The sequence below is a fragment of the Varanus komodoensis genome, unplaced genomic scaffold, assembly GCF_004798865.1.
Source record: "Varanus komodoensis strain SLA01 unplaced genomic scaffold, ASM479886v1 scaffold8, whole genome shotgun sequence".
Taxonomy (NCBI): domain Eukaryota; kingdom Metazoa; phylum Chordata; class Lepidosauria; order Squamata; family Varanidae; genus Varanus; species Varanus komodoensis.
Genome location: NW_025336481.1, coordinates 27,451,917 through 27,464,279, shown reverse-complemented (window position 1 = coordinate 27,464,279; position 12,363 = coordinate 27,451,917). Strand labels below are relative to the sequence as shown.

General features: G+C 41.5%; 1 non-coding gene across 1 annotated transcript; it reads left to right on the top strand.

Moving 5' to 3' along the window:
- The first annotated feature begins 6,558 nt into the window (after nt 1-6,558).
- On the top strand, nt 6,559-6,630 carry TRNAW-CCA. The gene has a single exon. It is a non-coding gene; the product is annotated as a tRNA-Trp (tRNA).
- The last annotated feature ends 5,733 nt before the right edge of the window (nt 6,631-12,363 follow it).

Here is a 12,363-nt window from a genome sequence, read left to right as displayed (position 1 = left end):
ATGATAGTGCTGTACACAGTGGTAGGGAGACAGTTCTCTGTCTCTCATACTACTAGAACCCAGGTCATTCCACGAAGTTGACTGGTGAGAGATTCAAAACAGATAAAAGAACACACACCTTCACACAGCACGTATTTAAGCTATAGTGTTCACTTCCATATAGGAATGGCCATCAGTTTGGGTGGCTTTGAAAGAGAATTGGACAAATTCATGGAGGGGAAGGTCATCAATGCTTGGATGGCTATATGCTCCCTCCAGTAGCAGAGGTTGTATGTCTGTGCATACCAGTTGGTGGGGAATATGGGCAGGAGAGTACTGCAGCACTCATGTCCTACTTCTGAGTTTCTCCTGGCCACTGTATGAACAGAATGCAGGACTAGATGGATCCTTAGCCTGATACAGCATGTTCGCAAAATTGTGGAGGAAAATAGGCAGAAAATGACATTCTGTCTTTAGACTAATATCTGAACCTGCAAAAGGTAACATGAGAGAAGCAACAGTGCTCCAACCCCATCACTTTCCCTCATTGTGTTTGTGGCCTTCGGGTCAGTGAAGGCAACTGTGTGAAGGGAAGAGTCTCCTGTAGCTGTGGACTCTCCCCACATGAACCAGAATATGGATCTTTCCACATGCTGGTCTTCAAGGATACCGCAAGTTCTGTCTTCAGGAGCGTTCCTTCTCACCAGAATAGGGCTAATTTCAGCCTGTGTTGTCAGACCTTACAAGCTGTATAAGAATGGCAGAATGCTGAGAGAAAATAAAAGCATACTACAAAGTAGGAATCACCTTCTTGCTAATTTTGCATTGGGGTTTGATAGAATAAAGTTTGGGATAAAGAGTCAAGTAATGATTCAGGATAGACTAATTTGCTGAGTAACCACATGTATAAATTTTAGATGCTTTAAAAGCATGCTGAAGATTAATGAAGATCAATGTGCACTTTGAAAACAATGAATTTATAAGTGTACAAACCAATCAAGATGGAGTTTGTTTCCAAGTTAGAACATATTATTGAGCTAAAAAGATTAAATCATTTCATGCTTCTCTCCCCAGCTGCCTGCAGTGAGCACTTCAGGAGTATGTAGGGGAGCCTTTCCAGCCTGATGAAAGCCAGTCACTGTCATGGCTACAGCTGGCACCAGTTGAAGTACAAAACATCTGGAGATGGCTGAAATGGTGGCTCCTAACTGTTTAGGTCTCCCCGAAACATTTCCACTGCAAAATGTCACAACCATCTCAGATGCTTGCTAACTGATATTTCAGGCCAAGTATCCATTTTTGGTGGTAGATATAGAAGGAGACTAAGTAGTATGGACTTCTGGATCTCATGAAGGAGGCGCTTAATAACATGCAAAGTCTGCATTGTCAACCACAATTGCCTTGGACAGTTCCTGATGGGAAGCTTTTTAGGTCACATTCACACACATAAGTTGTATGTGCTAGATTAATACATAAATGAAAACATCTATATTTTTCCTTAGTAACATCTCAGAAGTCCCCAATGATAAACAGGACACACATGCATACACACACTTAATGTGGAATTCTGTCTGTGAAATCCCAAATTCAGGGGGCTTTGGATCAACCAGTCCAGGGTGGAAGGAGCTGCAGAGGCAACCTTTGAACCCCTGTCCTCCCACCCTGAATTTTTTGCCTCTTGCTAAAAAACCTGGTCTACCTGGGGTAGGAAGGAACACCCTCTGTTGTAAACTGCCCAGAGCTTTGGCTGTCGGGCAGTTTATATAGAAATGAAATAAATAATAATAGCACAATCCATATTCCAATGGGACTTTGAGGTGCTTCAAAGCAAAAAGAAAAGAGGATGGAAAGGTCTCAGGATAGCTCCCCTCCCTACCCACCAAATGCTGCTTTACCCAGGTTTTTTCTGACCACGGAGATGAGCAGTGGTTGTTCTCTCTGTGCCAGCCATGAGCAGGGAGTTGGGGGAGACGGGGGAGTGTTGTCTCCAATTTTAGAGGGCTAACTTTCAATATCCTGTGGCCTCTCTGACACTGTCTAGTGGCCATAGGCTTGCTCCACTGCCTAGCTCTTTAACTGTAGGTCATTTAAAAATCATAGTTCATTCCTTCTTCTATTATTAATTATTGATATGAATGAACCTTTAACCAAAACCAGTTAGTCCGTTGACTAACAAAATAAAATCTCAGACAAAATCAATCTCTAGCCTGCTTGTCTGCCTGGGATAGGATGGAACTCAATACTTATTCACATGGAAACATGTATTTTGTGCCAGCAATGGAGTTTGGATATGTTTCCTAAAGGCCTGGGAGTGCTATTTATTTTTTCCTAATCTATCTTGTAGAAGGTAGATCAAGGACACAGAATGCCATTGCCACTGAATGTCCATTGTAATGATGGATACTAAAGCATGCTTCATAGAGCCCAAGTATGGGATAGAACAATGACATAGCATCCAGTTGAGACCTGTCTTCTTTGTTATTCTTGTGTAAGCACAAAAGGCTCCAGATTAGATCACAGTTATGTTCTGGGAGGGAAGAATTTGCCATTCCCCCTATCCATTTTTTCTGAAATTCTACTTTAGGTGGGGGTGGTTAAAGTGAAAAAGAAAAGAAGCAGTGTCACAACTACCAGTTGTATGATTACTATCAAATCTAGTTTGACTCTGAGTGAACCTGAACTGGTCATTTTCTCTCTACACCTATCATAGATCACAGATTTGTTGTCAGGATAAAATTGGAATTTGAGATCATATGCAATGCCTTGAGCTCCTGGGAGCAAGGATGAATGTAAACGAAGACAGAAGAATCCATTCACTTCACCGCAAATGGTATCAGCAACTAGCTCTCCAGATGGGAAGATTTTAAGCAACTGCAAGTCTTTTGGAAATCCTATCATGCAACTTCTGAATTGTCCCTGAACTTTGGATAAATGTGACAAGTTGTACATAGTTTCTGTGCCTGCCAGACTGGTATCTTTTTTCATTAAAAATAGAAATATGTTATTGAATAATCTAGTGATAGTAAAGAAAAAAGAAAAAAGAAAGTGTCTGTCATGCTTCACTGAAAATAGAATTTCAATTAGAGCTGCTGATCCTATCTTGCAAATAGCATTTCTCACATATGACTCTTAAAACTTGACTTTGTCAGCAGCGCAGTTAAACTGGCTCTTGACTTGAAGGTGATAGGAGGACAGCATCAATAATCTTTCTAGAACTGATCACCTTCAGGAACAATACAGAGGACACTTCTCCCTAACTTCAAGCAGCAGTGAGCTGGCATCCTTGATTGTATGGAGTTTGGAGCATGCTCTTTCTAGCAAGATGTCATCAGTGGCTCATTATCTCATCATCAAGAGGGGCAGTCTGGCCATTTGAGAGGCCCCGGAATTCAGTCTGGGACTCCAAGCAAGGCTTTCAACACTCCTCTCTTCAGATATACTCCACTGAGAACATTTGTAAACTGTTCTGAAAGCAATGCTCTGGGGCAATTGTGTATAAAAATCTTTAATAAATAATTAAGCAAACATCTTGTGATCATGTCATACACTGAAAGAATTTTATGCTAAGTGCAGTATAAAATCTGACCACTGTGATCTTTTTACCGTTCCCCTTTGTAACCCTGAGGTCCCACAAGTATTCAGATCTCAATAGACCTTCACTTGCCAATGCCTCAGCCCTTCTCGACCAGTGCTAATGTGGTGTAGTGTCTAAGAGTGTGGTACTGAGACTTAGGTGAGTCTAGTGCTAGTTTCCACTCACCCATAGAGCTAACTAGATGACTTTGTGTCAGTAACAGACTCTAAGCTCAACCTAGACGATAAAATTGAGAGGACGAGGAGAATTATGTAAGCCCCCTTGAGATCCTTGAAAGGAAAAGGTGAGATATAAATGTAATAAATAAAAAATGTCCCAAATTTGTTCAGTCTTGTTACCTTCCAATTATTTTTATCACTAGTATAAGAACACAATGTGAATACTGTGGGTAAGTTTCAAAATATGATAAAGAGTGGCAAATAAATAATATATACTGAAAACAGTACTGCAACTAAAATAAAAGTATGTCTCTATTGTTAAGTGATTCCATAGCATTTAACTGAAGCAAAAATGTTTCCGAAATTGATTAAAAATCCTATCCATTGCAGGGCTGTATGAACTGAAACATGGTAGGAATGCATAGGTTCAGAGTTCTAGGAATCAAAAGGTGAGGACAGATGGGCTTTCTAAAGTATACAAATTAGTTTGAACACACATACAAGACATTCTGAAGTATTTGTTTTCAGACAGATGTTCAAACAAGTTCCACATGACATGTAATGAGTGAAAGCAGATGTTTGCCCAAATACCACTTTTCATAGTTCTGCTCCAAGTTCTGTAGAACTTAAGACTAGCCACCATGCCAAGGAATATCATTAGGCACACAGAGAGAAGAAACTCACTGCATATCATGGCTGTGCAATGCCAATGGGAAATCTCTCTTGAATGTCCTTGATTCTTCCCTTTAATTAAAAGAGAAGGCCAATGTCCTCTCACTGAGAAAAACCAATCCATATTGGACAAGTCATGCACCCCCAGGTATATATGATGGAGTGGCCAGTCAGGGAGGGCTCTATTTTTCATACAACGGGAGAGCAATTTGAATGACTTAATTTGGGGATTATTAATTACACAAGAGATGCACAACCCTGCATGTGGCTCTCAGCTCCCACCTTCTGTTCTCCATAATGGGAAAATATTTTTTTCAGGAAGACAGAAGAAAGGAAGCTTTTTTTCCAGCAGCAAGCAAGGAAACTCTGTTCTTATCTCTGATCAGTGTTTTGAGATAAGAACAAAGTTAAGCTATTTAAATTTTAAATCCCCTGCTGGTTATTTAATGTTTAAAATACCTTTACACTTTAGAACTGAGCTGTGCTTTGCACTGCTGAAAGCTTTTGCACTTGGGCTAATTATCAGACTCAGAAAAGATACAGTGACACTTCATATACCACAGAGCAGTCTGACAGGAATTAGGAAATTCCTTTTAAGTCTTTGCTCTCATTTGGGCTGATAAGCATACAGACCCAGGCAGGAAGAAGAGAGAACAAATTAGCAAGTGACAGTTAATTCAGCAATGCAGAGTATTATCTGGCCATCAGTCATCCATGCCTTAAGCCAGGGAGGAGTCAGACCTGTACTCTTCACCTATAAATGCCCAAAGTATGTCTTCTGTAATTACTGCAAGCACAGACAAGCCTGGCAAATTATAAATGGGTCCAGAATTCCTGCTCCCTGCTTCATGAGACAGAAACCTGGGCAATAGCATGCATTTAACTCACTACAGACAGAGCTGAAAGTTGCTGCTCCATTTTTCTTTCTTTTTAATTTCTTTTTGCATCATGGAAGTGAACCAGAACAGCTACTTTTTCAGAGAGGAAAAAGAAAAGGCAATTCTGGTGGGATTTGAACCTGCAGCCTTTGAATGCCTCATGGGTCTAAGCAGAAATCAATGCCTTCTGCCACCACAAGATCCATCACGCTCTCTTTGTGGGGGAGAGAATTTCTGCCTAGCATTTTCTCGCAGTGTTGTCTGACTGGTGGCCAGTCAGACAACCTCACATCACCTGCTGCCCATGTTAGTGATGAACCTGGCACTGACCACGCTGTATTTCCCTGGCACAGACCTCACCATATCATGCTGTGGGCCTGACAATTCATCAAATGTGCATTGGAAGCAAGGGCCTAGGGTCCACATTTTTTGTTTGTCCTCTATGCCATTTGAGTTTTTATTTATTTTATTTATTTAGAAAATTCCTATGCCGCCCCATTCACCAAAGCCTTGGGGCGGCTCACAACATAAATCAATTAAAAATACTATGAATTAACAATATAGTTGTAGGTGAGTTGTAGGTGAGGCACTGGCTGAATAGGCTTGGTTCGGTGAAAAGACAGCAGTCCAGGGCTTAGGTCTGAAAGGATTTGAAACTGCAGCCAAGTCCAGTGTCAAGAACAGGCAGTGTTGGGCCCCTGCTGAGGACCTAGCCTACCAGGTATCTTCCTTCTCTTTACCATTGCAACCTTGCTGTTCGATGGAGCCCCATTCTGGTGAGAAGGATAAGCAGTGGTTGTCCATTCCTTCCTCCTTGCTGGGTCTGTATGTGGTAGCAAAGATAAGAAAGAATAGGAGGATCAACAGGAGTTGAAGATAATGGAGTTGAGAAGATGGCCTCCCCAAGTTAGGGGGCCCACTGCAAGTGTCTCACCAAAGGCCCCAGAAGTTCAGAGCTGGCACTGCTTGCAGTCTTCCATCCAAAATCAGGCACTACCTCCTTTATAGCACAGGGCTCTCAAAGAGAGATCTATCTGCTTCCTCCCTCCAAATACCCCAGGAAGCCTGACTGAGCCCAACTGGACTGGAAATGGCACTGGTAAACATCTCATGATTTGCAGCTCTTTTGGGCATGACAGGAACAGATGAGGCAAGCATATGGTTTGTGATGACACAGGCAAGAACAGCTCTTGCTGAACTCAGCCCTACAAGTTTGGCTGCCTCTCAGGCAGCTCTCTTTCTTCTTTGAGAACTCATGCCTTCTGCCAAAGAGAATGACCCTGTGGCGCAACGGTAGCGCGTCTGACTCCAGATCAGAAGGCTGTGTGTTCAAATCACACCAGGGTCAGGAACTGGAATCTTGTTTTTTCTCAATTCCGGCTCAGATACAGGCAAGGCAATGCTGCAGTTCTGGCCCCAGGCCCCCTTTCAGAGCAAGTGGAACAAAATGGACTGTGGCAGGACTTGCAAGGGCTATATCAGTGTCTCATCTACTGTTCCTTAGCAGTATAATGTGTTGTCCCTAAGACCACAGCATCCTGTCCCTGCACTCTTTCAAATTGCTGAAGCCCTTGACGCAGGTGGGCAAGATTTTTGACCCAAAGAACTACAATATGGCGGTTCAGGGGCTACACACACACACACACACATGCACACTTTACCCACCTACATGTACATTCCACACCTTACCCACCTTCTTAATCCTTCCCTCTCTGCCTGCTCAGATGGGATCCTGGGAGGTTAGGAGGGTTAAAGCCTCCCCCACCACCCCAGTGATGTCCCACAAGATCACTGCTTCCTAGCCACTTTTAATTGTTTGCACACCAATAATTAAAGCAGGCAGTACCAGACAACGAATCGCAGCAAGAATACAGCCTGTAACCGCCAGTGGCTGATTAGCAGTAGCCTTGTGGGAAATTGTGCATCTGACTCTAGAACAGAAGGGTGTGTGTTTGAATCACAGCAGAGTCAGGACTGACCTGTTTGTTTGAGGAGGAAGTCTCCCATTCTGGCCAAGATGCTTGAAAGGGGATAGTCCTGTGGCTCCAACTCAGTGCAAAAGACAGCAGTCTAAGTCAGGCAGGACTTGAACCAGCAACCTTCTGATCTGAAGCCAGAGACTATATCCTTTGTGCCACAGACTGTTTTAGCAGATGTCTCTGTGTTTTGTCCCCACTTCTGAACACTAGAAATGGGACAAGTGTGGCAAGCAGCCTTCCTCAAATGTTTGGGTGCAACATGGAAACTTAGACTGAACAGAATATCATAAGCCTTTTAAATGAAAATGCTCCAGGCTTGATGCATGTCAAGGTGCAGAACTTAAGGGCCAGGTGCAGAAGTAAAAAGAACTTGTGGCTCTACTACCAGCAGGGCTGTGTATCCAGTCCAGATGTTACTCTGAACTTTTAAGGAGCTATCCATGGTACCAACACGATTTTGGGAATAGGAACTCCTTTATTGTACAAGTGGCTATGCTGCGCTTCAGACACTGGATCCACCAATGTCAACTGGACTAACTGTTTCATGGGTCAGGAAGCTTGGTGGCAGGGTGTGTTTTAATCCATTGGCTCTGCGGGACATCAGTTGTTTGAGCCCAGATGGCCATTCTGCAAATATAAGTCTGCTTCTGCTTTCAGGAATGATCCAACTGAACAAAGCAAAAGTGAGTCTCATGAGACACAAATCTACAAAATTTGAATATCAAAAGCCCTATTTGCTGCTGCTTAGCAGTAGGAGTGTATGAAAATCTAAGTTTTGGTTCATTTTTTATCAGTATGTTCTCAGTTTGCACTTTTCTGAACAAATAAGGACCCAGATAAAATCTGCAGTCAAAGCCCATACATTTCCAAGCATACTGTGAGATTTACAGGCCCCCAAAATACTTTCAATAGATATGTACATTTGAAAAATGTGTATTTTTGAAAAGTGAACACAAATACATTTTACTCAGTGGGAGAAGAATATGTATACATACCTTTGGAAATTACAGGCATATTTTAATGTGAAAAGAAAAACAAAAACAAAGCTTGCAATCTGGTACAGACTCAAATCAGAATAAGTTTCAGAAGGGAAGTTGGAGAACTGCAATGGGCTCAAATGTTGCTTGTTCACACATCCTTACTTGGAAGCTCAATGTGTTCTACACTGACAATTCCAAGGTAGTTGCTTTTCCAAATGACTGGCTGACAGTGTTGGAAAACTCCATGACTCCAGACAGAAGGCTGTGTGTTTAAATCAAACCAGGGTCGGAAATATGCTTTCCTTGTCTTTTTGGTCCCTCAGGCCAGATGAAATTTGAGAAAGGTTAAGATGACCAGGTAGTCTCGGGCAGGACACACATACAAGGCATTCTGAAGTATTTGTTTTCAGTTGCTTACATAGGGTATACAACGCATGTACTGGGGTGCAACTTTCAAGACACTGCTTTGGGCTGCATATCTCCTTTTGTCTCCCTTTATTCTATAGTGCACTAGAATAAAACTGCTTTTATTCGTCTCAGGCTCCTTTTGACTCAGGGTCTGGGGTCCACCCAGGCTTCCCCTAGCTGTTGACCGGCTGTGTTCGGTAACACAGTCATGTGCTGGATAATGTGGGATGCAAGGATTGTCTCTGTGCTTTTTCCACCTGGAAAAGACACAGAAGTCTGATGCTGGCTGTCTATATCTTTGGTCCCAGCTTATGCAGAGAAGCATGGAGGCATGGCCAGATTCCTTTATCCCATCCTTCAGAGCTCTCCCCTGTGCCAGCAGCTTGTGTATTTGCAACTTCAGGCCGCAACTGGAATGGAACCAACTAGGATGGCTGTGAAGGAAGCTGCTCTGCCTTCAGAATCCTGGCTCTGACCTTGGAACACATGATAAAACCACTGACCCATCGGAGCCTCTGTTCTCCAGTCATAGGACCAAATTCTGTGTAATGTTCAAATAATTCAGTTCATCTACATGTGTTGTTTTCACTGATGGCTTTGAAGTTTCCTTCCTATTAGCAAAAATGAAAACTAGTAATGTCATGAATGACAAACATCCCTGGCACCAAGTTACACTGGCTTTACACTCAAGGGACAGCATGTAGCATCCAGATAAGCTTGCTCCCAGAAGCCAGAACTCCTTAGGATAGACTCGGGGGCTGTTGAAGACAGAACTCTCTATGTTGCAAAAGGCTGCACAAATACCTTACAAGATGGCACTTTCTGTTTGATGGCCAGCTTTCCACAGTTGCAACTTTGCACTAACACGTCTAAATTGGAAACACTTATGTGGATTTTAGCTTGATCTAGAATGATCTAGATTTTGTTCCAGAAGTACTTCAAAACCTATACAAAACAATTAATAGTGCTGTTATTGCAACTGCAGTTCCAAATCCTCCTATATATTTCACCAACATTCAGAAGAATCTCACCACATCTCCATCCTGTATTTTAAGTGTATTGATTTCTTCAAGATATGGGGTGGTGGAAAAGCTTGTAAATTGAAGCCTGTATCACACAGCTTTGTCAATCATGGTTAACCATCAGCATTGGAAGGAAATCACTTTCCCTCAATTAGTCCTTTGCAGGCTGGTAGACAGAATTAGTTTCTGTGCAAATAGGCCTTCCAGCTGGTTCATGCCTTTCCTTGCTTAGACATTACTGATGCTGACACTGGCTAACATGGTGGTTAAGAGGGATCAGAGAACTTCAAAAGATCAAACGGACAGTGAGATGTGGACATCAGGTGGCTCTCCAAGAAATCTTTACAGTCAAAACATACAATGCAGCATTTCATAATTTGAGATAAAAGAGTGAATGACAGACACAAACAAACCAAAATAGTTTTAGAAACAGACTTCTCGTGAACTAACTTTTTAGATACATAAAGAGCCAAATGACTAATTTGGCATATTGCAGCTATAGTTCTCACTGATACTTTAGGTAGGTGTAGAGACCCCCAGTTTGGATTGAGACCATAGCATGGAGGGTGGTAAGAAGGCTTTTCAAGAACTGGATCAGATCTCCTGCATCTGGTAAAGAATAAAAAACAGAGGGTGCCGGAGCAGAAATGTAGCTACTAGAGGCAAACAGAATGTCTATTATGGTCCAGGGATAAACTTTGCATGAAATGAACAAGTTCCTTTAAACTAGCACACAATTTTTATTGAAAGGGAGATTTCCAGTAATGGAATAAGGTCACCTCCTGTGAAGAGGTGATTCAGAATATTTCTGACCCTGCAGTCTTACCCCTTTGACAGATATTTATGTATGTCTATATGCTGATGCTTCCCTAGTTCTGTTTGAGATTTAGGCAAATATCTATACTAGGTAGAAATGAGAAGCAGCCTTCATCAAATGTCTGGGGGAAACACATTAGAAAAATAGAATGAAGTGAATGACATATGCTGTTTAAACAAAAGTGCTATGGTCATATGTCAGATAACATATACAAAAGTAGGTGCTGCAATTGGAAGAAATTCACTGCCCCATTCTTAGATAATAAACACGTTGTAAGCACAGCTTATTAACATTAGCCATATTGTCCTAAGGGAAAAAGAAAAAAAAATGGAAGAAAATTTCAGAAAAAAACGTAAATGTAACTAGAAAAAGAATTAGAGTAACCACGAAAATGTCAGAAAGAGAATGAAGTCAGTGCTGTATAGTGTTTAAAGTGCTGGATTATGACCAGAGGCACCCAGGTTCAAATCTCCATGTACCCACGACACTCATCGGGTCATTCCAGGCAAATTGTCAGTTCCCAGCTTAACGTGCTTGAAAGGGTTGATATGAGAACAAAAATGGGAAGCATTATGTGCACCGCCAGACACCAAAGTGTGATCATTTTCTGCTCTTACGCATGATCTTTTGTGGTGGATGTGTTTAACTGAATGTGGTGTAAATGGCAGTAAGCATTTTTATTTGAGGGATGGGCCATATACACAAATTTTGGCACCCACAGTGCAAGATGGCATAAAGGGAAAGGGCAAAATGCAGTGCAGCTGATGAACTAACCAAATGTATACATTGGCACAGAACCATAGGCATTTGAACAATGTCCTTAAAATGTACACTAGCCTTTAGTTGTTACTTTAACCCTTTTCTTTAGAACATCAAATACTAAAATCAATCAGGTACTGAATATCAACTGTTAAATTAGTTTGGCTGCCCAGCATTAGATACTGTCAAATGATTTCAGCTGGTACATATCAGATGTCAACAGCCAAATATCAAAGCCTGTGCCAAATCTTGTATATAGGATGTTGCAAATATAAATCAAATAAAAGTCATCAAATGGCTGCTGGCTGTTAAGTTTCAGAATCCACAGTAAAAAATTTAGAAGAAGCATTAAGACTAGCCCAATCCAGTAAAAGCTACCAGCCCACTGTAAGAATGCAGTATTGCAGAACTAGAGTTATATATTTGTGTATGCATACACTGATTAGGGATATCTGTTTGCAGCATCAGGTAGGGATGCTTGAGGAAGTCAGTCTTCCAAAGTCCTATGGAAACTGACCTTCCCAAACTAATGTGCGGATCAGAACTCAGCATCCACAAGTGCTGAATCTTCCTAAAGTCCCGAATGCTGAGCTGAGTTTTCATCATGAAAGAGCTCATCATTATCAAATATGTCTAAAAATGTGTATTTTGAGAATATGCTTTAAAATGTGTATTTAATGGTGCTTAAATGCAAATTTTATGTATTTTGCATGGTATAATATGAGGATTCAGCTGATCAGAATGAACTACAAAGCCCATCTCTAGTGGTAGTAAGTAGCTGTTACTACTGGTGTTTGCAGCTATGATGAAGGAGTTCAAGGGTTACAGAGGATGTTGTGCAGGGAATTAAAAGACATTATAGTGGGCAATGCAGAAAAAACCTGTCATAGATTACTACATGTGGGGGTGTCTGTTCATGTGGAAAATATGGTAAATTATCTAAAGGCATAATCCAATGCAACTCTAGGCAGAAAAAACACCTATAACTCCCAAGATGCCCCTGCCAAGTTTTAAGCTTTTTTTCTGTCTAAATGTGCATAGGATTCTCCTTGATATTGAGTCAACAAAATAATTCATTCTGCTTTCCTAATGTATAGTTAAAATCACTATCATAAA